The sequence below is a fragment of the Syngnathus acus genome, chromosome 10, assembly GCF_901709675.1.
Source record: "Syngnathus acus chromosome 10, fSynAcu1.2, whole genome shotgun sequence".
Lineage (NCBI taxonomy): Eukaryota > Metazoa > Chordata > Actinopteri > Syngnathiformes > Syngnathidae > Syngnathus > Syngnathus acus.
The window spans coordinates 14,118,889-14,144,308 of record NC_051095.1 but is presented as its reverse complement, the minus strand read 5'-3'; the positions used below and the strand labels follow the sequence as shown (position 1 = coordinate 14,144,308).

Genomic DNA, 25,420 nt, shown 5'->3' with positions numbered 1-25,420 from the left:
ATCACAAAGGTCTTTAATGGTCTTGAGAGCAGGACACTCATCAAGTTTTTTCACACGAGGGCAGCCTTTGCGAGCAACGCTTGGTGAATGTAAAACTATGAATGTAGGAAGAAAAAAAATCCACATAAGCCAAGATTCTAAGCCAGGGGTGGGCAAACTTTTTGACTTGCGGGCCGAATTGAGTTCTAAATTTTGACCGGGGGGCCGAACCAGGAGCAGATGGATGTAGTGTTTGTGTGAAGTAATATAAATGACATGTAAAGGTCATTGCATAAAAGGTTTTTACTTTTAGCAGACACTAAAGCATGGATATTAAAAAAAGCTTTTTGAAAACAAATGTATTTATTAACAGCATTAAAAAAATATTTCACCAAAAAACTACTATCAGTGATTCTTATTAAATACAACACTGTTATGATGAATAACATTTTCCATCACTTCAGCGCCTGCAGGTCAGATTTATGAAATATGTTTATCTAATGAGGCGAAATCACATCCAACGGCAAACATTCTGACCAAATACATCATCTTGAAGAATCAGTGAAAGAATACATCTAAATAAAGTAATAAAGAAATCAATAGTATTGTTGGTTTCCCTTTTTTGCTAGTGCATCATAGTCTGGAGTAAAATTTGTTGTGGTAATTCTTAGGATAGAGCCGAGGTGTCGGTCCGTTAACCTAGATCTGTGACGGGCTGTGTTGACGTTCATGTGGCTGAACGTCTTCTCACACACGTAGGTCGAGCCAAATTGTCCACTCTTTTTTAACATTCGGCACTCAGTGTCCACCTTTCTTTTCTTCGGGCCACTCATTTTAATGGAAGGATTCCAGGGGAAGGTTTGTGGGTGGCATTAGCGTAAAACTGTATCTGAAAACTCAGCGCGCGAATTACGAGAATATTGACGTCACAGCCTACACTCGAAATTCGGCACTGATAGATGAAATTACTACGTACGACTGAGTACGCACACGCACTTGTGAGTGTGCACCGAGCTTTCTGACACGGCTCCCGGGAGTAAATGCGCGGGCGGGCGCTTCCCCATCTACTGGGGAAACATAGTAATTGCAGGGAAAATGACCCCCAAAAAAATTAATAATACAATTTATTCAGGTTTGGCGGGCCGGATTAAACGGCCCCGTGGGCCGGATGTGGCCCGCGAGCCGTAGTTTGCCCATGTCTGTTCTAAGCCAATACTTGTTTGATGGGAGGCAGGCATTATAACCACCCCACCCCCATATTTTGGAATTTTATATTCTTGCGTGATGCTCGTGTCCACTTTGCTGCTGTAAAACCTGAATTTCCCCTGGGCACAATTGATGTTCTATTCTATTCTATTCTATTCTATTCTATTCTATTTAGAGGTAGGTATGAAATAAGAATTATGTCCACAAAGTTGTAGTACGTGAAGTAATAAAAAGGAAAGTGAAAAGAACAGCACTTATTGACTTTACAACTACCTGAATGTGCAATAATTATGCAACCTGCGGGTTTGCAGTGATTTTGAGCCTCCTAGCAAACTTTCTTCTTTTCTTTTTTCTGACAGTATGTGTCAGGGCATGGGCAATAAAAATGAAACACTAACTGAAAATACGAGCAGAAGTAATACTGTATCGGCAATGTCAACAAGAGGACTTTAGAGCAGCGGTTCCCAACCTTTTTTTGTGCCACGGACCGGTTGCATGTCAGACAATATTTTCACGTTGTTGGAAAACAGCCTAGCACTGAATGTAATACAATGCATGACACACTTAATGTATGATTTCCTATTAAATTCTCAGGGGAACACGTCGCAACATGTAATATTCAAAATGCCGCTGGGCTGTGTGGTTTAGCGGGCATATAATGGGTGAAAAGTGTAAAATGAGGGATGTGTGGAGCGTGACTGTGTGACCAAATGTCATTGTTAACTTCCAATTTGAGAGTGCACCGAGTAAGATACAAATAACAGTCCCTGTGTGTCCAATCTCAACTCTGGCAACCCAATTAGAGGAGTAACAGGGCCAAAGACTTTCCTCTGGCAGACTGCAAGAAAGTCGTTTACAGACCCCCATCTGAGAAGGACAGTGAGGGGGCACATTGCTCAAATATACGTATATCGAAACTACTACAGCAAAGTTGGAAACATGCAATACATGTTTTAGCCGTAACTCTATCACACTGGCGGATGGTTGATGAAATTTTGAATTAATTTATTCTATTGTATGTATGTAACAAAGTAAGTCCATTTTCAGTGGGGTGCAAGTTCACATATTGATCAGACATACCCACAATGTTAGAGAGCAGAAACTTGATTTTTAACAATTTTCATTTATCATTTAATATACTGTCCTTAAAAAAAAAACATTCAAATTTGGCAGGATTACTAAAATTCTTCTATGTGGCGTGTGAAATTTAAAAGACATTTATTTTCATTTTATAGCAAGTGAACCAGTAGACCAAAATTGACATGCTTCATTTACAGCATTTCGTCATTGATTTAAGGGACCTTTTGCAAAACATTTTCATTTGTGCCTCAGTATGTGCTCTAAATGTGACCAGCCAATTATGGCTTTCTTTCATCACAATTACTTAAAATATAAGATTTTGTGGGAAAGCACAACAGAAAAAAAAAAAAGACGCTCATTAAATTGATAGCAGTTCATCCTTAAAAGCTAATGAAACAGTCACACATGAACTGTATAGCCGGTGGGCCCCAAGAAAGTTTGCTTTTGATTTTCCACTGATGAGCAAAAAAATTATGTTAAAAGCTGTAATGTTGCTTTTTCTAACTGCTGACTTCACAAAGCAAAAAAATAATAATTCTGCTGGCAATAATAGGGCGGGCTTGCTTGAACAAATCTATTATGTGTTTGGTCAAAGTAATTCAATTCAATGCTGTCGTTTTGAATAGCCGGAAATTGATTGAATGTATCACGGTCATAAAATGTAAAAAGGCCGTGTCATTAAACCAACCTGCATGAAACACAAAACCACATCAATTTCATTTCAACATAATCTCTCAGGTCGGCAACATCCCAAAAAAAAATCCATGCATTCTGAAGGTAAAATATGAAAGGTTTTAAGATAAAAGATTAAAAAAACGGGGTGAAAAAAAAAGGATGTGTTTACAGAAGACCTGTTAAGTCTCCTCGATATTTAGTTTGATTTCAAATTAACTTCTCCCGCAAACCCCCAAAAGGCTTGATTGAATCTAATAACCTGGAACCAGATAAAAGTAACTTTGCTTTATCTTCAACAATTAAACTACTAACGTCTGAGATAAAGGCAAACTAACTAGATGCTTTTAAGTGCAGAAATAGTTCCTCACACAGGGGCTTTTATTAGCTTAACTGCAGGCGTAGGTACCAGATCTACTCGGGTGATCGGATCGGCTCAGGGGCCTGCACCTCGTGGTGACGCCATGCTATATAATTGGCTCAAATACACTACGTGACGTTTAAGATTGTGGTTGGTCTGTTGTGCGAAAAAGTGGATTGTAGTTCAAACACGAAATCATTTTGCAAAGAAAACAATGATTACGAGGAATGTGAATGTGCACTGTTTCCACAATGTGCACAAGTTGGTGATTATTTGTTTTATTAATTCTTTCGCTATTTTAAAAAGAAAATTTGCAGCCACAGCTGGTCGTGTCAATTTGTAATGAATGAGGTTCTTTAATGAAATATTGTAACCTGTGTGGTAGCGCTTAAATACGTTGTTTGGAAGAAGACTAGAACAAGTGTTTTTTATGTTCCTTCGGCAATCAGTCCAGAGTGTTAATGATTAAACGGGTGTACCAATGGCCAAAGCCTCCTCAATCATACCGCTGCGATGTATAATTCAACGAGGGCTGCCAAGTCGCTCGCTACGTGCTCCTCCTGTTTTATCCGCGTCTACACAGTCTGTCTGTGTGACTCTTTCCTCTCTGACTGAACTCGTCAACAGACGCTTCCTGGGCCACCGCATAATTCATCACGGCCGTGTGTTAAATTGCGCAGCCACTTCAAATTCCATTCGCAAATGGCAATTGGGCGGTTGCCTTGCTTCAAATGGCACAAGGGTGCGGGACGGGGAGGTAACGTCGCAGAAAAGCCTGTTTGATCATCCTGCCTAATTACGTGCATAACAATACCCAAATTGTTTTGCTGGTAATCGGTAGGAGAATATGTAAATAGGCCCCACTGCCATGCACTTGAATGCTGAAGGATGAAAAAAAGAAAAGTTGAATGTGGTGCTTTCTTGTTTTGAATTTCAAAAAGAAAGTAATTCTCTTTATAACCCCAGGCATGAATTGTGCATATTATAATCAATTATAGAGATCTGAATAGCAGATTTATCTATGGAGAGAACATCTGGAGACGAGTACTTCAATGAGACTTTTGCATCAAAAAAAAAAAAAAAGGAGCAGTGGGGGCAGGGTGGGGGCTTCACAGTGGAAATGAAAATTTTGCAAACGAAAGCAGAGCGTGAAGACACACAGGGTTAGGGTTGCAATTAGGACAGAGACGGCGGCGCACAACTTGCTGATTGATGGCGCCGGGCATTCACAAACGCGTAGCTAGCACAGGAGGATGGGCATCCATAAAGTACCACACACATGCTGGGAGACAATAATAAAGCCAGCATGTCCACACACTCACACACACACCTACACACACGCACGCACACACGCACACACACACACGCACGCACACACACATATAAGCACACGAAACATCAACAAAGAAACGATGAATCCCGCTCACTTTGCTAACTTTACTTTCTACACAAGTACAGAGACACACACCACCGAATTTAATAAGGAGAGTTACTTTTTGTCTCAGTCTCTTCAATCCTCTAGGTCGCGTCTTACGCTATACGAACCCTTCAAAACAATGAGTTATCACTTCTCCAAGTACTTGTGATGCTTAGGAAGATAACAGGCGCATAGGAAAGGATCAGACCGCAGCATTTTGTTTTGATTTTATCCCAACTCTTTCTGCCCTTTTGGGCTCATCTGCATGTCGGCGTTCCTCTGGGGAATGTCATGCATCAGTGTGTGTTGCTGTGGCTATACGGCGCTCAAGGCGAAAAGAGCAACTGACAAAGGCACTTTAATGTTGGTGCACTCGCTGTCTTGGTGAGCTTCTGTTCAATAATTCAATCGACAGACTCCAGGTGGTGGCCAGGTTAGCTTTGCCTCTTATCCATCTACGTAAGTACGCGGGGACGCAAACATGTTGCATTAAGTCAATCCTTTAACAGCCGCTGCCAAAACCCAGGTTGAACCTTTTCCCCCAAAACACTAATCAGGAGTCCTGCTGGGTCTGCAGATAGAAGCACAGGCACTGCGACTCCCTTTGCCTTCATGTTGACTCTCCGGGGGAGGGGCGGTGGGGTGGTCGAGGGACTGAAGTTGCCCAAGTTTTCTCAGATGTCATGGAGTGCTTGAGGAATAAAATAGCAAGAGACTGGGAGGCAGTGGCGCTACTGGTAGAGCTTCCAAACACAAACAAGTACATCTGTCACTGCATCTACACTTTAAGGCCACCAGCTGAAAAACTCCACTGCGTGCTATGACTGCAGAAGGTGCAGTTTTTAAAAAGTTTTTAACTTCACGCTGAAGTCCCATGGACAGTGGTTGGAGAAAATTCTTCAAAACATGACTTTAACCTGAATAACCAATGAGTGAGGAGAGAGAACTAAGCTCGGACCACAACAGGAATTTATCCCTTCACTCCTCGTTCTTTAACTAAGAACGAACAATGAGACTTAATCGCAAATCACCCCACATAGAATTGAATTGAAGCAGGCTAGGTTTGTAATACCAAATATGTTCCCAGTAGACAACAAGGGAATGGCCTCACCCACACCAGCTGTTGGGGAAAATCTAAAATTTTCCCCAAAATCCTGATGGCCTCTCAGTTTACTAATACTGGTAGTAAACTGACCAGTAGAAAACTCGCAGAAAAACGTAAGTAAAAGCCTACAGATTTGGTTTATTGTGTTATTTATAATGTTTCTAATCATCACATGGACAAAGACTAATAACAGTACAGTTAATATTTCATAGTAGTTATAGTTTCAGAGTAGCAATAATTCAACAATTTGTTTTATTGTGCAAGTAATAAATATGTCGTAAATTCTACGTAATTATTCTAAACAAAACAACTAGTTTGAAATTGACAATTGGTATCAAAAGCTTAACTGATGTGAATACATGTATTCTGGTCAGTGGTTGTGAGGTGGCTAGTAAATATTCAGGGGTGGCCAGCCCCCGGTGGCGCCCCTGCCAAGATTTCGCGTATGCCGACTTACGCCATACGGTGGGCGTGAACCACTTCACACTCGTCAGCCAGGTCAAAGAGAAATTTGAGGATACACAGAACTGACAAAAATACACATATGTTAAATTGGTGACGTGCCTGTCAGTATCCTCTCAGATGCAATTTTAGATAGCTTGAGGAGTAAAACACAGAATTCATGTACAACCAATGATGGCCGCATGAAGGAAAAAATGATGCAAACTCCCTTCAGTGAGCAATAGATTAGGGCTTACAAAATCAGTGCACAAGTACGTAACCAACATTCTTTCACTCACACTGGCATGAAAGCAGAAAAGAACACACACCACACACACTTGGGGAAGAAAATGGCAGAGCCAGCTTGCCATCTCTCAGTGGACAGGAGGAACACTCCTGCCACATCATCTCAGAGTGCTTTTCATCTCCGTGTGACAACATGTCAGCTCCAGTCCCTGTCACTACACCACACTGCATTGATATTCACCAACTGTGCAGCAGCCTGGGACACAACACAACCAGGCCAAAAATATGACACTGGAAGAAGAACTCTAGCTACTTTGTCCATAACACACGCACGCACGCACGCACGCACGCACGCACACGCACACACACACATCCAGTCATTCCAAATAAATGAATGAACGAACGAACGACACAATGAATGAATGAATGGATGAAGCACATCTCATGGAGACCCGCTTGCACAGATGTGTGCATATGTGCCACGGTGTTCTGAATACAGCAAGTAAATATTCACACTAAACACCTACAACTAGTCTTACGTGTTTTACTGGGCAACACTTCTACCGGACAATGACTAGTTTGCTTTTCTATCATTTCTGTTCCCTATGGAATTCAAAATGTTTGCAAAAAATATGCCTCAGTTAGCAACCGCATGATCCACTCCACAAATGTTTATTGATTTGGAGGGCTTTTTTGGTGTTGCAATGACCAAGTGCTGACTGAGAGGAATATACCAGACATTGAACTTATTTCAACATGTCTCAGTAAAAAACAAATAAATTGATTATAAAACTAAGGTATAAAATAAACGTGGCTAAGCAAAGTGCTCAATTAGCATGAATATGACCCAAGAAGCTTGTATAAAACAGATTTATTAGCGCACAATATTATAACAGTGAAGGAAAGTCGTACACCTTTCTGTTGTGACAACCCAATAGAAAATATGGCAAATTCAACAATTCAATATTAAAAAATGCCATTTTCTTTTGATACTCGAATAAGATTTTTTACAAAAGCAGTCATCAGAAAGTCTCTCTGCACTCATCCTTGATCAGTTTTAATCAATCAATCAACGAATGAATCCATCAACCGGTCATTTTATTTATCTCTAGAGAGCAATTAAAACAATTTTTGATGATAAAATGGTTCTATACTTTTAAACATTACCTACATTTTGTGTGACCTTTGAGGACAAAAACGCAGGTCATAGTGTTTTTACATTTCATAGTGATTCATTTATTTTTTATTTTATTAGAACATTAAGTGTGATTTTTTTTTTTTTTTCCTACAATAAAATCTGACCAGTTGATCATTGCCTCAAAAAGCTTGCACTGTACTCCCATTTCGATGTAGATAAAACTGGGCCAACCCAAAAGCAAATTGGTTTTCATTGGTACCCCGTTAAGACTTCGAACGCATGTGAAATTAAACTTTTATTCCCCAAAAGGATACACAACACAGTTTGCTCCTTGCGGATGCATCAATACCAAGCAAAGGATTGTTACGGCTGTAATTTATTCCCCTAAGGCAAAGGGTGTGATTCGAGGGCTGGATGTCTGTCTGCGCCTGTATGTGCATGTAACATGTCAGCTGCTGTATAAAACATCGCAGATGACGCAGAGGTGCGATGAAACGTAATCGAGTGCATAGTCGAAGTCCAAATATATTGGCCGCGCTAGCCCGGCTGTCACGCCAACACAAAACAAACTCGGCGAGGGGAGGATGCATCCAGTGGAGCAATTAAATGTCACTGTGTGTGTCTGCATAGTGGACAAAATCAGGCGGACTGCAGGAACGCTACTGAAAAGAGCAGGAAGCGTGGATTAATCCGGCCGAGTGTCAGGGCTGGACGGCCGCTGCAGCAGCCAGGACTTCGGGGCTTGTTAAAGTTGATTTATTAGACCACTGTTTACTCTGGCTTTCCCTGGCAAGGCAAGGTCAACAATAATGGTCTTCTGAATGTGAATAAATCTCAACCTGGCTACATGGCGCCCACTGTTGAAATTTGCACTAACCCTATACACCTCTCATGAACAAGTCATCTTTCTGAGTAGGAAGCATTTGGGAACACTTTGCAATTACCTTTTTTTTTAAGTCTATTACTCCCTTCTTTGCGCCCTCAGTTCTAGGAATAGTTGATGCTACATCTGTTCAAGCATGTGGGAGTCAACAACCATTAAATCAATTAAAGGCTTTTTTTTCTTTTTTTTAAAGTAAGGGTGGGGAGCAACCCATTTGCTCGCTATTAAAACACTGCATTGTTTTCACGTTAAAAGTTGCCAAGATTGCACTGCTTTCTCGAAATCACGGAAGAAGCAGACTGGAAGGCAGTCAATGTATATTACGTTATTTCTTCCCCATTGTTTCACCGCGGCATGTCTTCAGGTGAAATAAACATATATTTTTAATTTTAACGATGTTTCCTGCAAAATTAAACAGAAAGCAAATGAAACAGGTAGATGACGGGTCAAGGTGGGCATGTTTGGAATGCTGTCTAATTCCTTTTGAACGCAAACCTCTCTCCACAACTCTTCCAGGATATTTATTTTCTTTAAAAAATCCATAAGTACAGTGTAGAAAGGATTCTGAATATTTTAATGAGTAATGTTTGCTTGCTGCTTGATGTACGGTGATGGTCACCAAGGATCTGCTACGGAGTTGTTGTAATGTGGTTATCCTTGCAACATTGCTGCACTGATACAGACAAAACGTCCGCAAGGAACAACTCAAGGCAAAGGCCATTTATTTGCACCAAAATGAAATAACAAGGAAGGGTCCCGATAATAAGATGCCTCTCTTAAAAAAGGTATCGCATCCTCGTGCTGCTATCAACACTGCCAGAGGAGAAATTATACTGTGGAATAAAGGTCATCATATCAGCTCGTGTAACAGCTTCACATGCCGGTATGTACTGCAACTGCGTTTGCTTGGAAACAACGGTATCTGAAAATACAGATGATTCCATACTGTATAGCACAGATGTGAAAGTCAAAGCCCGCTGGCATGGAAAGCTGCGTGATGACCCACTGGAATACATATATTTCAGCCAACGGAGGTTTTCAGATCTATTCTTGCGACTCAAACAAGTGGGGATGTGTCAGCATAGGAAAGATGGTAGCTGAAGTCGCATCCATTTTACAGCAAGGCGTGGTTTCACGCATGAAGCAGGTGTGGTGTGTCACATTTACAAGACTATTTTCACTTTAAAACTAATAAATGTTTGATGATGGCTGCAGCATGACTCAGGGTTTGATTATTTCTATTACATGAATTTTGTTGATAAATAAGTAGACCTTGAACCACATATTATGTGCGAGTACACTATAAACATCAGATGAACTTCTTTTAGTCTTCACTTCTATTTATAATATTTCAACTGATCTAAGCTGAGCCTGCCAAGTAGGATATGTCTTTCGGAAGCGCTATGGTAGATGTGTGACTGTTTGCAATCTTTATGAAAAAGTCAGCCTGTTTTTTTTTTTTAACATTTGTCACCTTTACCGTAGCTAATGATACAGAAACATCACAAAGAAAAAAGGAAAGAAAATCTGACAAATGTATCCTAGGTGATTTGTCAAGATTCTGACATGCTGGTGCAGAGCTCAGCGCCAAGCTCTTTGATATTGTCATTAAGCCCTATGTGAGGTTGATAGCGGAAAACTTTAACCTCAGCACTTGAACACCCCCATCCCCTTTTTTCCAAATCACACAACAAAGTAATCCAGTTAATAACAAACACGACAGCTATTTAATATTCCCCCCGCAAGTGCTGAAATTTGTCTGCAATGCCTCAGAGACATACTGGTGAGATTAGCATAAACCTATGTACCAATATGCTTTGCTTAATTTTAAGGAACTAAGAGCTTCTGCCGGCAGCGTTCCTCCAAGCGCAAACACGTCGCACGTCGGTGCAATCTAATTCAACAGCCACCACTTGTGCTTCTATCTAAAAGCTCATTGTGTATTTAAATGCCCCTCAGAGGAGATAGCAAGCAAACGTAACATTTTTGCAATTATTTCATTTTCACCTGCTGAAACATTAATGCCTTGGAGGAAAAACTTGTGAGGGTTGTTCTATTTAAATGAAGAACAGAAAAGTAGGAAAATAAGACTATTTATTTAGAGACCATAGAGAAGTCATTGGGACAACATTCCTTTAATCAATCAAAGAATTCTGTCAATCGTGTGAAATTCATGCGTGTTTATCAATCTTATCTTAAAGCAAGTGAAGCGAAATGAATTGCACTACTTGGGTGCAACCAGTAGAAGTGCTGCTGACTCAATCTCTGCTATTTTGCCATCTAAAAGAATCCGAACGTGACAGCCGATATGGGGAGCTCTAAGGCTGGCCAATTAATAAAAAATGTTAATCAGTATTTCGATTTTGCCTTCTGAAGAACAAAGTGTGCAGCAGGGATTAACGGCTATGATGCTAAAATGGGTGTCTTGAGCAGTTCAGTTTTGGTAGGTGAATAAATACACTGTAAAAATGGTGACGGAAATTTACATGTAGTTCAACATGGTGGAAGAGAGCTCAGCACTGTTGTCTCACACAAAATAGGCATTGGGTGCCATTCCAGCTCTGGTTTCCCACAGAAATAAAAACATGTTGGCTGCCCTCTCTTCCACAGGAGTGAATTTAAAAGAAATACCGTATTTTCTGGACTATAAATCACACCTGATTATAAAACGCAGCAGCTAAAATTAGGGGATAATCTTGCTTTGTTCATATATAAACTGCACCGGACTATAAGCCGCAGATGTTTTAATGTTTAATTACCATTTGTAAGAGAATATACACAAATGAGATTGTTAGGAAATAGATGGTTCTTTGGGGCACACATACCTTTTATTAACATAGCGTTTATTGACAGAGATGAAGGAGCTCTGCAAACATACAATCATGTATAAATCTCAGCGACAACAATAATAAACTTAATGTGCAGGGAACACTAGCAACACACAACTAATAATAAATAAAATGGGACCACTTACAGCGGTAAAGTTGGCAATTTGATACGAGCTACACTACCGTTCAAAAGTTTGGGGTCACAAAATTGTTTGGGTGACCCCAAACTTTTGAACGGTAGTGTATATATTTATTTAGATAATTATTTATAGATTATATATATAATCTCCTGTGTAAAAAATCTTATAATATATATGTATACTTATATTCATAGATTTTTTATAATCTTATACAAATATAAGATATCATTTATAATATTTAATTCATAATATTTTATTATAATAATATTTACACTACCGTTCAAAAGTTTGGGGTCACAAAATTGTTTGGGTGACCCCAAACTTTTGAACGGTAGTGTACACGTATAGCTCCGGAGAAGACATGACTGGGAAATAAATACTGAAAAGGGTGACGCAACAAGATGTAATCAACAATAGCCCAGTGCCCTCTAGTGGCCAGAGGAAACCTCTACAGTACACGAGCAGCTATATTCTTCCTTCGTTAAGAGCTAAATCGACTGCCTTTAACTTAAAAGCGGCTTCATATGCATTTCTTTTGTCCACCATAATGAGGGTTTGTGTATAAAAGCTTCCTTTCTCTAGTAATGTCCATCTTGATCTCGTTCTGTCTCTTCGTGTCAATTGTGCAGCACTATTTGCCTGGCGGACGGACATGCAATCAACACACCACTCTTCTCCCCAGTGACCATATGTCTGGTCAAATATCCCTCCGCCCAGCAAAGCGGTGCCGCACAACAGCAGTCCACAAGCTTTTTACAAACATTGTATAGGTGTATTAGGCATCACAAAAATAAAATAAAAAATCCATAGATAGGCCGCACCAGACTACAAGCTGCAGGGTTCAAAGATTGTGCAAAAAGTACCGGCTTATAGTCCGGAAAATACGGTATACAAAAAAATGGTCTGTTGCCATGGCCATGACATCAACAGGTAAGGTAACAGAAAGTATTCGTTTTAATGACATCGCTTAATTTTGGGAACGCTACCTTTTTAAACCATGATACTTATAATTGTCATCTCCAATATACTTAACAGGGTGGAAAAAGCTGCATTGATTATAGAAATGGAATGAGGCGATATTTAAAGCACATGTAAGGGGATAACATTTGTGGATCACAAGAGTATCTCGGTAGCCCCCAGCAGAGTTTCAACAAGATATGTTAAAGTAACTTAACAGATGATTCATAGTTCAATCAAGCTTTTTTATTCCTACAACTAAAGTGAAGTGTTAACTTCAATTTGAGAACTTTCCGTGACCGAGAGTGAGCATCATTGCGTTTATTTGATTGTGCTAAATCACACCGCTCCTGAAGTGAGTCACTTTAGGACGCCATCAAAAGTGCCACTCAGTCTGCTGGTTTTGATGAAGCTTTTGATATGCCTTCACTCCATTAGGCAGTCAAAGAGATTGCATTTACACGTCGACAGAAAATCAAGTTGACTAATGATACTCTCAAAGGCAGCCTTTAACAATCATGCTTGCGCATGCATTCTACAGCAGCGGTGGGAAGTACATAAATATACTCAGTGTGGGGCATGCATATGTATGCTATTGTGCTATAATTTTATTAGCCACAGGTCACCAAATCTGCAAAGAAGTGGGTCACACGGACAGATTCTGTAAAACGTTTTAATTAATTAATTATAAGACTGTTAAATAATTTTATACCAATATAATGCCGAACACAGCAAGACAAATGTATTGGCGGTATGAAGCTCGTTAGTACAAAACCCTGAATTAACCACGTCACATTTAAAGTTACAGGGTTTAAAGCGTGGGAAAAAACAGCAGATTGTCATCCAAAAAATTGGTAAGCGCAGAACAAGGCTCTTAATCCCAAACCTTCTTCTTCCACTTGTGGGTCAAATCTCACAGTATTCTTCTAATGTCTTCTGAGTGAATATGATTGACTGCAGCTGCTAGGTTCTCTTTCCCAGCACAAATAAAGACTGAATGTTTCCCCCAAGTCTGAACAATTTGAAAGTCCAAGGAACTCAGTGAAGATCTAAGGGGAATTTGAATATCAATGTGGAATGTTGGAGTGGGAACTCCCTCAAGACCCTTTTTGTTTGTTTTCTTCCCAAAAATATGCATGATGAAAACTTCTTGCATTTTATTTTTTATAAATAATCATGACATGTTAACATCAAACTCAGCCACCTACACTTTTGCTTTTTCTGCAGCACTTTTAAGCTGAACTGAACAGGTTTAAAGTTATAAACGCTAACAATGGCTGACATGTACTATTAAATTTAAAAACATTGGTCTGTGTGTTGCTGTTTTCCCTCCCCAAAACTCTTTATTGTTTGGCTACACCTAGAAAATAGTGACGTGTGTCATCTGTGAGTATCTTGCAAACGAAAAGTCAGTTATGAATTCCTGTTTTTTGTCTTTTCTTTTTGCTGGAGAAGGGGATAGGAAATGAGTGAGGTGAAACAAAAGGGAAATGCGATGAAGACAAAAACAAGAGCAGAAGAAAACATTATAAAAAAGGAACAAATTAGTCTTGTAATGATCATGCAGCTGTGGTGTTTAAAGATCCACAGAGAGAAACATCGCACATTGAAAGATAACTACGTTGAGGACGAAGCAAAGATTTTTTTTTTTTTGCGATGGGGGGGTTATGGAATGTAATTTGTAATTGAAATGATGTAATGGAAGCAGACAGCAAAGTATCTGTTAATCAGCTTTCCTTTATGGAGCGTTAGCTACCTGTGTTGATACATGTAATAGGATTAGTTCTAAACTGCTTGATACATAACACTTCAAGTCAACTTTTTTCCCCTCCTATGTGAATCGGATTCAAAATATCTTTTGCATAACAGCAACTGTAATTACTACCTGGATAATACAGGTTTAGCTGTAACACAATTAAATTGCTACACCTTATACATGTTTACCCATCAAGGATGCAAGAATCACAGAGATCTAGAAAGCGATCCCACCTACGGGTTATAGAGATAAAACATCAAGCCTTTTTATGCATTTGCCTTTTACACAGAACTCAGCTATGGTGAGTTATATCCACTAGGTGCACTTTTAAGTCATTTTATGGTGTCGCCTGCAGCGACTGCCACAAAATATTCTGGAGGTATTTTTGACACAGTGTGAAAGAGGAAACAAATGTCAGCGTAAATAGCTTCTTTCACACAATGTTCCGGTGAAAACCAATGTCTTGTCATACATGTCAGACTGTGGCAATCTGTATCATCAAGGTGGGAGAATTGAATGTCAAATGGTAGTCTTCAAACCCACGGCCTGGCTTGGCAGCATCCTGTACTTTCCTGACACTGTTAAGGCTCTAATTGTAGGTCTCAGTGGAAAATTGATTGTCTTTCTAAATTGAATTATGTCAGGTATTTTCATGTACTTTAACATGCATCAGTAATAAACAAATGCCGTTTTACCACGTCTAGGATTACGCATAAAAAGTCTAAAAGCATTTGTGTGCACTTCAATTGACTTAGGATCTCTGTCCTGAGAACAAATACAAATAAACCTGGGTTGGGAATTATCCTAAAGCAAATAAACTCTCCAGGTAATTAGTAGATTTTTCTGCCACATTGAGTCCCATTTTATAACACGGTTAAAAACAAAGAGAGACATTTAGTCTTGAAACTATCTTGATAAAAAAAAATCCTTATGATCTAATTAATCCTACCCATGCCCTGAGGTATTTTCAATTTGGTGAAAGACCATTAGAAGCTGTGTTCTCCATATAAAAGAGTAAGGTTGTTTGTTTGCTCCAATTCGAGAAGGCAGAGTCAAACTTTGAGACTACACATTGAAAATGATATCTATTTAAGTGAATTAAACTGAAAAAATACAAATTAATCTATCAAAGAGCAATTAGAGGTGCTCCGAAGCTTGGTTTGTCATTTTAACAATTGCATGACCGTTTGAGGCAGAAAAAGACACATTGTGAAGACTTTAATTTAATAATGTGTTCAACTGCTGGATCAAGAATCACGGATGTGACAATCGCTGACAAAAGCACTCTCCTCCTGTATTGTGTTTCAAATGAGGCCGTGCAATATGCCTTCATTCTAAGAAAGACTATTACTTGAACTACTTTGAATCTCATTTGTGAAAGGACCTATTGAATATAAAGTACCCACTAAATTTGATTTCCATATTGCAATAAAATGAAGCTGACTTGCAGAGAAAACATGATTGTAAAGTTTAGGGAAGAAAACTTGTCTGTAGACACAATCACACTGCCTCAAATACTCCTAACATTCATCCTATGCAAGTAGATGCAGCATTAGGCAACAAGTGAAAATTTTAACAATTGTTTTGCAGCTTTAATTCATTCTTTTCAAACACTCAGTTGAGAAGGAAACCGTAAAAATGCCACAGTTAAGCACCACTTTGTTAGTTGAAATGCTATACGGGAGCATCGACTATCAATATTCCTTCGGCATCCCAAAAAGTGAGATAAATGCTTTCTAATAAAAGTGTAATCCTACAGCTCTGCATAGTCAGGCTTGATGCCAAACAGTAATCACACCATTCGAGAAACGGTTTATTCATCAATGTACAATATCTTAAAGAACAAAGCAAAAGGCAATTATCACAACTTCATTTCTGGAAAATTTAATTTCCACGTTAGACTCTATTACTCTGAGTACTTGGGACAATTCCTCTCAATTCGTAACTACAATTTACTGCAACAAACACACTGGATTCGTGGCTTCTGTCGTAACGACCACAGGATGCCACCTGTTCTTGTTGGAATACAAGACTAGCCAAGTTAAGTCTGATTCCCACCATGTCTGAATTAGTTCAATACACATTGAATTGCTTGGAAAACAATTAGTGCAGGGTTAAAAAAAAATATCAAACCCAACTAAAATAAAGATTGAGTGAGATAAAGTAAATTACAGGCTGTCTCACTGTTAGCAGTATGATGTCACGCCAGTTTTGTCAGTGATTCAGTTCCCAAGTTCAAACTGTGGCGAAATGAACCGAAATGTGTGGTGGCTTAAGGCTAACTGTACTGAAATTCCTTGACTGGTCAACAGAAAAATTGTTACTTCGACGATCGAAATGGCCAAGAACACAAAATAAATTTTGAACTTGAAAAGGTTCCAATGTTAACACGAGAAGCGATTATCTGAGGGCAAGCCAATGGATTTACAAGAAAACCTTGAAAAAATAGGCCACACTTAACATGAAATAATCAGCCCTTGATTAAAGATAGGAAAGAAACTCCACACGACAGCAGCACAACTGACCAGCACATTCAAAAGGCGCATTTCATGATAGTGTACTTGGTTGGGGAAGGGCAGTAGGGGGTTAACAAATTCACATTCTAAAAATGGTTAGCGCATTATTTTAACCCTGTCTCGATCATTTCTTTTGAACTGCAGCGAGCTGAAATCCTGTTTTTGTCAGTGTGCACTCTGATCTCAGTATTTGCACGAACTGGATTCCTTCAGCTTTATTAAGCTGTGCGTGTGGGGGGTGGGGGATAAAACCCATAAATCTAAAATGCATGCCCTTCTTTCCTCATGCTGGGGATTAAGTCTTGGTGGTTATACAGTTATACAAGAAGAGAAGATAATACCAAGAAGATGTTACCAAACTATGACCTATCCATGTAGAAGGCTAACCGAGGCACTGATGTCTATGTTATACTTAAGGGTTAAAATCTGAGCGGATACTGATTCACTTTATGCTAATAGATACTGTTACTTTACTTTACACTGTGATGATACAATACAGGAAATCTAGCAAATATTGCCGAGAGTATGACTGCAAATACCTCCATTTTGCACCCTGTGTGCATCATATACACCATACAGTCACCATATATCAAAAAGGTGAATATATTTTATGGTGCCAGAGACCACCTTCGGCAATTTGTAGGTATGTGTTCTCTCTGAGCCTGAGCCAAGCTGCACGCATGTGGGTGTCAACCCACTTCAGAGCGATAAACTCTTCTAAGCAAGAAATAAATCACGGTTAAAGCACAGAGCTATACAGTACAATTTTTAAGCATCCAAAAATGGTTATCCATAGAGCATCCTCACAATACAGCATGTCTACGATGATTACCAGCAAAACTTTGAGTGGATTGAGGGTATTTTTATTTGAACTAATCTAGCTTTCTGGCAAGTTATCTGGCTCTTAGGGTGGTAAATGTTTTTTCACAGGAAATGCACGGACCACTCATACACCAGTTCAAGGCAAGGCTTTCTGGGTGGAGGGGGCGGGTGTTTGTATGAGATAGGGAAGTGTCCAGAAAGAAAATTCAAGGTGAACAAATGTCACTTAAGTCAAAAACAAAATAGCAGAGTGACATTTGGAAATTGCATGCTTTGTTGATATTAGCAAATTCAGGATTGAAGCAAGTGGGTGTATATGAAAATATAAGTTAAATCTATTTTATTGTTAGTATTAGTTCAGGTTGTTTATAGTTTTTTTATAGACAGAGTGCAGCAATTCAAGATGTACAAAATGTTTTCTTTGTTTCTTTAATACCTACTGTTTTTTTTCTGGGACTTTAGAATGAATTGTTGTAAAGCACCTTTTTCACAAAAGCAAACTCTCCAAAAATAGATTCAGCAGATGCTTCAGAGTGAGAGTTTAAATTAAATTATAGTTTTGTTATGTATAGTGTTTTTGTATATCACGAGCATGACACCAACTATCAGCTACAAACTGCTACTGGGTGAAATTTTAAATGATGAATTTGCATGATAATGTGGAGACAGTCTGATTCAAATGTTTCCATGTTTGGTTTTATTTGCCACAATGCTTCATGAACCGAATAAATTGTCTGTAAAGACAGTAAAAACTTCTTTTTTTAACATACAAAGGAAAAAGTGAAGTCTCCAGCCAGTCTCCAGTCTCTGGCTTCTTCACATCCTTTTGTTCAAAGTGGTAAGAAAGTGCAGCAACAAAGGTGAATCCGCCGCTTCCCTCCTCTCGCTTCAGCTCAATGCCTCCCAAAAAGATTCTCTCAGCGCTCCTTCCTCTTTAAACACAGTCTCTCCACTCAGTACCACTTACCAACTTCAAGGTGATACAAACGCCTGAGTGTTAACTCTACAAAGTACATAAGTTTCAGACAGAGATGCGTGCTCTTGATCGAGAGCGGTGATGGAGGCGGGGAGGGGGGAGAGGTGACGAGGACGCATATGAGGAACACCTTCTGAAGTGTCAAAAGATGGGCCCGAATGATGAAAGAGACAAGGAAAGAGGAAGGGGAGTTACGGGAAGGAGTGCGAAAGCAAGAAAAAGCAACGAGCTGATGTCACATCTGAGGAAGCCAAGAGGCTTTCAAGTCTGGAGCACTGGTTCTGTATTCCGTAAAGCAGCCACTGAACTGGGGGAATGTGAATGTTTGTACCAGTGTGTGCGTCTCTGTCAAAGCAGGATTTGTTCATAGTTTACTTCAGTGCAGGTTTGCTAAACAGTAAATGAGCACATGGAGAATATTTTGCGTATGTGAACGTTTGCAAATACAAACTCGCAACTCCTCTCGGACCCGATATTAACTTGCGAGTTCCTCGCATTGGATGACATTTACACATTTACCAGATACTGTTTCTGCAGGTATCAAGAAGCCTTATTTAAGACATTAATATCTTTTTGACATTAGAAAATCCTTATTCACAAGATACATGTTTAATTTTTACAAAATGTTGTGATGAGGGTGCATTTTTTGTTTTAACCATCTCTCTAACCATCTCTCCCCGCACAAAAATTATTGCTGCCATGACTCACTCCAAAGATGACATACGGTATTTGTTATGATAACTTCTCAAATATTTTGAAGAAATCATAACAACATTGGTTATTGGCAGCACAGTGGGCATAAGTTCTGATGTTGGGAGTACCAAAAAAAATTGTCTGTCAAAAACAAGCTTGGTTAATTGAAGACACAAAATTATTCATAGAATTTGACAGGTGAAAACTCTTCTGTGGTGACCTAAACAAAACTCTGAAACTGCTAAGTGTAAGCATATTAAAAAGCAGACAATTCACGAGCATATTCCAACCTGCTTTTGACACTATTAGGAAGAAGGATTACTTGAGACTAGTTTGTAGGATGAATTTTTTTCTACATCACTTGTTTTCAAATATTTTTTTACCTGCGAAGGACTACAGTACAATTTAAAAAAAGACTTGTCAAAGAACAAGTAATTCCGGTAAAGTTTTGTGAATCCAGTCAGTTGTGGTCAAGAAGAAACTCGACGGGGTATCAGCATGTGCACTTGAGGCTATAGGCAACGACAAAGCCTTGTCAATAGTGCTCTGTTTTCCATCAACTCCGTTCCTTAATCACAGAGGTCCTAATGTGCGTCTCTATGCGACAGGCCCACTCCCATTCCAATATATCAAGCCGAAGTTTGTCTTAAACAAACATCTACCTGCCTATCTCTCATTTGCTCTCACAGAGCTGCCCTCATCCATCTAAGCCAATAGCAAAGGTCTTCATTACAGAGTGTGTGGTGAAAGGGTTGGGGAAATTTGTCTTTATTGATGGTGTCTCCATTGTCTTATCCTCATTGAAGAAAAAAATGCCCACTCCTCAGTGATTACCTTTTTTGTTTGCCTGCTTTGTCGTCGAACCGCAGATTCGGATTTCATTACAAAGGCAATCATCTTGATAAAAGTATTTGGCAGGTTTCTCCATAGTCTATAATTGGCAATTATTAAAATACCGAAACAGAGTTATTAATATATTTGGACACAGCCATGTGTGCTCCAATGACCCTATGCTGCTTTTCCACTACATAATATCAGCTTGACTCAGCTAACGTTGGAACGTCACACCGTAAATTCCGAAAACCAAGACTGACCGAGTTCTACAAAGGGGATGGCCTGGATCAGCGGTAGGATGATCGTCTTGCAACCCAGATGTTGGGGGTTCGATCCCTAGCCACTGTGACCATGTCGGAGTATCCTTTAGCAAGAAACTAAACCCCCAGTTCCTTGCGTCATCTGTAGGTGGATGTGAATTCAGTGTGAAGCAATTTGAGGGCCTTAACAGGTGGAAAAAGCACTATACAAGTGAAAGGCCACTTCCAATTAGTACCTCATCCAACGAATTGGCACTAGATAGTACTTTGATGTTCAGAATCATTTAAATAATTTCCATTTGCCAGCTATGTTAATTACAGGCATATGGCACGATTCAGCGTCATTTCAGGAGGTTGCAATTCCCATCCCACACAACATCTCACCTACTCCTTTACTTAGAGACGCATTTGATCATACTATAACGTTGTGCACAATCCAAACAAGCACCTTGCCAGCTAAGTTTGCAGGCTCACCTGAGTGGTGTCGGACACGAGTGTGGCAGAAACTCATCTTGGCTGAGTTAATTAACACTACTACAGTCAGCATTCTTGGGTTGCAGTTCGGAAAACCTCGGGGAGAGCAGACTGTTGATTGGAGAAAATGGCAGCGATCCCCAATGAGCTTTTATCAGCCTTTACAGCCTCTTGCTGTCATGTCTCACTTCACAGTAATTATTTCAAAGGCAAATTATTTAGGTTTGAAGGGACATGCGCGAATACTACTGCAAATTACTGAAATGGGTGAAAGCGATGAGCCTCCTCACATGTTTGTCAGGTATTTATAATGATGGAAGATAAAAATGCACAGTTTAGAGCAGTGTTTCCCAACCTTTTTTCATTCACGGCACACCTTTACATTGGAAAAAATCTCGCGGCACATCGCCAACAAAAATCTGTTAAGCTCCTATATTAAAATCAGTTATATTACAACGAAAGACGTAAAGTCCTATTCCTATATATGTATGGAGAGTCGAATAATTCAATAGAAATAAATACTAAATATTCTTTAAATTGTATTCTTTTTTTAAATAAAAGTGACTGTTTTTTAAAAAGGTTTTAGACCAGGGGTCTCCAAACTTTTTGCGAGGAGGGCCAGATTTATTAACGTGAAGGAGCCCGGGGGCCAATTTCTTTTTTCGCCTCTCTTCCGAGGGGAGGGGTGCTAATGGGACGTCAAACGCTGCGTGTTCGCTTCTCTTCCGGGGGGGGGGGGGGGGGGGGGGTGCTAATGGGACGTCAAACGCTGCGTCTTCGCTTCTCTTCTCGGGGGGGGGGGTGCTAATGGGACGTCAAACGCTGCGTGTTCGCTTCTCTTCCGGGGGGGGGGGCTAATGGGACGTCAAACGCTGCGCGTTCGCTTCTCTTCCGGGGGGGTGCTAAGGGGACGTCAAACGCTGCGCGTTCGCTTCTCTTCCGGGGGGGGGGGGGGGGGGGGGGGTGCATGTGGCCCGCGGGCCGTAGTTTGGAGACACCTGTTTGAGACGGTGTAAGAAATAAACTATTTAAAGTGATTGTGATTCAAATAAAAGAATCAACGTGATTTTGTTTCCTGTTTTAGACTAGGTCTATAAATATTGCAACAATAAGAACAAAGTCACTTTTAAAGACGCTCTGCTGTTCTGACAGCAGCTGAGTGGCTATCACAGTCGAGGTGTCTCGACTTGACTGTTCATTTTATGTATGTGAAAAATAACCAATCCAGGTTCTCCGGTTGAACTGCATGCTCTGATTTCCATTGGACCACAAACGCACCACAACCGTCATAGTGTCTGTCACTGTTACAAGCACACAGCAACACACACATAACCTGAATATGTGCCGATGCAATACAATCAGACCGACACAATATGAAATCTCAAGATTCTCCGATTCTCCACGCATGCACGATTAGCAAGTGGCTGACCAGGCCTTGCGCGAACTGACCAGTGGTTTGGCGATCCTGTTTACAATGCGCTCCGTAATTAATATTGGACAATCCCACGGCACAGCTGAACGTCTCTCACGGCACACCAGTGTGTGCTGAGTACAGTTTCAGCATTTTTTCTCTTCAAAAACTTCTCAATCACTGTCACTATCGACTCGTCTCGCTATCCACGATGACAACGTCGCTGTCAATGCTACCTGCATGGGCATCCCATGTACCTGCCGCTGCATCCATGCGTCACCAATTTTCTCATCTGCAAGCACGAGGCAAATCGCTACCTGCTGCTGCCACTAGAGATGCACCGATCCGACTTTTTCAGTTTCGATACCGATACCGATGCCGTGGCTTTGCGTATCGGTCGATACCCGATACCGATCCGATATTATGGTTGACTTAACAAGCTACATACCTCTACATGTGGAACAGAAAAGACTAAAGGCAATGGCATCAGGCATGACTACACAGTTCATTCCTAAGACAAAATGTAACAAGATAAAGCAGATTCATGCAATGAACTATTTATTTGTAACAAAAATTGTGCAACAGCAGCAATAAAGTGTATCAGCATTTAAATTCAAGTAAATTAGGATACAAACTTCTTAAAAAAAAAAATACAAATGTTGCAGCTGAAACTGCACTGGGCAAATATAGAAAGGGTGATCAAGCACACAGTAACCAAATATTAAAATAAATAGTAAACATGTAAACATTAGGTGCCGTTCCACATCACTCATGACCTGTTGATGCTCTAAAATTTAGAGTCTAAATGCTCATTTAAGCAGCAATGAGAAGTGCTCCCTGAAAACAAGCTCCGCTTAGTACTAGTACTATAACTGGCAGTACTACCACCACCCCTGGCAACATTAGCTTTGCGGACATTACAAACTGCCGTCGAGCTAGTTGGCGTGTTCAGTTTAAAGTACCTCCACACAGCTGACTCTTTCGTTCGCTCCATGTTTGCGTTTGTTTAGAAAACTCTCGTGGATGCGGCACACGTGCTGCTGACGTATGACGTAGCCGCGTCCCGCGGCACACGTGCTGCTGACGTATGACGTTGCCCGCATCCCAATAGATTAAGGAAAGGATCGGCTCACAGATCGGCTGCATTTTCCGATACCCGATCCATCAATTTTGTTGATATCGGGGCCGATATCCGATCCAGATATCGGATCGGTGCATCTCTAGCTGCCACCTTCTGATATGGAAGATATGATTACTCTGCCGGGCGCTAAACCGCACAGGCGCACAAATTGGAGAATTTCCCACGGCACACCTGACAATATTTTGCGGCACACCAGTGTGCCGCGGCACCCCGGTTGAAAAACACTGGTTTAGAGAATCACCGTTCATTCTGAGACAAAACCTCCTATTAAACCTTGGCATTAAACTTCTTCTCTGTGACTCTCCTGTTAATTATGAGTGTGCTGCACTGATTATTCCATGTGTGGGATTCCACAAGTTTAAAGATGGCAATCTCAGTGAGTATGGCACGAGCTAAGATGCTTAGCACTACACATAGATCGATCTAACTGGGCAATGCTGGTTAGTCCCCTACACTCATTATTCCTCTTATGTTGTGCACAAACACACTAACAGAGTGGGGAAAATACATGTTTTTCAGGTGAGTCTAATTGCATACTGAACTTCAAACAAGACAGCTCATTATAGATTCAAAATAAAAATGTGCTTTCTGTTAAAAGGTAACCACAGGAAACAACAGTGTGAAACCCCTGGAAGCCTGTCGAACATTCATCTCTCTGGGCCAAACAGTAATGGCGGTGAATCAAGTTCAAATTAAATAGTAATTTAAATGATTAAAGTAGTACAAGAATAGCACTCAGACACACATAGAGAAAGCGTTTCACACCTCAAGTGTGAACATCTTAAATAGAAGAGTAACTTATTGACTCCTGCTTGCAGAAGCCGTAATATTCACAATCAAGCCTTTCAAGCGTAAAAGACAATAAACCAGGGAAGTGTTTGGTGAACAAAAGGAAGGCCCCATATGGCATTATGCTCCATTCATGTGCTATTATATTAGGTCCAAATGGGTCTTAGGTCAAGGAGGAATGCTGTGTACAGCCAGGAGTCATGGCGGGCAATATGAATTATCATTGCGTGACCTCATTCGCCTACCATATGAATTTGCAACATTGTATTCATTGTCTGGAGGTTAAAACGGGATTAACACTGTATTTTAATTGCTTAGTTTGGGGTTGGGGTATAATTATCATCGCAGAGAGGCCGACTAAGAAAATACAACCAAAAAATAACAATTGTATCGTGGCCATCATCTTTGTGGAATGTTCTGCCTCTAAATTTCTCCATAACAAACATATTCATGAGTACATGAGGTAGTCTACTGTCCACAATGCTATTCCCACCATTAATTTTCATTTGAGCTAATCCAAGTCACGTTTTGGGAGTAAGCGATGCCGTTTGAGACGTTGCAGTAATTTATTTGTGTCGACTTCTTGTAATTTCAGCCCATACAAGTGATTGCAAAGGTGTTTTCTGGGTGGCATAAGAAATTAAATGGTTGATTTGAATAATCAGGTTTTACTGTTTTACTTTAATTTGAAAGCATTTTTTTTATCAAATTCTCAGAGGCAACCATACAAAAATGTTTCCAAAAAAGCTTTTCTTTTCAACAGAAAAAGTGAAATTTCGTTGGAATCCATCGTCTCATTTTCAGAATTCTATAATTTCTGGCAAATCTTCACGTATTGCTAATATCAGCAAAAATGTAAACAATAGTTGATAAATGATACACAACACTGTGTGTTGTGTTTGTGTGTGCTTGTGATGCAAGCATGAAGCATATCCAAATGGAGCAATATGAGAAAAAAAATTTTTGAATTGTGCTAATCCAGCCGCAAATCTCCCAAGAAAAGGCCAGTTGACATTCCACTTCACCGAAAGCAGAAAATTATCTTGCAGTTGATTGAGGAACGATGTCATCGCATTTCCCTTTCCTTTCTTCACGTCTTATTGCTCTCTCAATAGAGGCACAAATTCTTGTCTATCAGGGAGAACAAAGCCACATAATTGGCCGACTTCTCCCAACTGAGCTACGCGAAGCACAACGTTAATAACAAACTGATGAGAAATTCATTATGGCTCCAAATAAAAACAACCTCTCCTCGATAAGAGACCCATATATTTTAATGAGAGTGACGCCTATGT

At 40.0% G+C, this 25,420-nt stretch overlaps 1 protein-coding gene and 1 long non-coding RNA gene across 8 annotated transcripts in view; both read right to left on the bottom strand.

Annotated features, from left to right (window-relative positions):
- The window catches only part of diaph2 (diaphanous-related formin 2), a 323,623-nt gene that overhangs the window by 253,235 nt on the left and 44,968 nt on the right, over positions 1-25,420 (bottom strand). The gene's annotated exons all lie outside the window — the stretch shown is intronic.
- LOC119128748 lies at positions 8,591-12,061 on the bottom strand. The gene is made up of 2 exons (XR_005099073.1): positions 11,839-12,061; positions 8,591-11,535 (listed from the first exon to the last, which is right to left on the bottom strand). It is a non-coding gene; the product is annotated as an uncharacterized LOC119128748 (long non-coding RNA).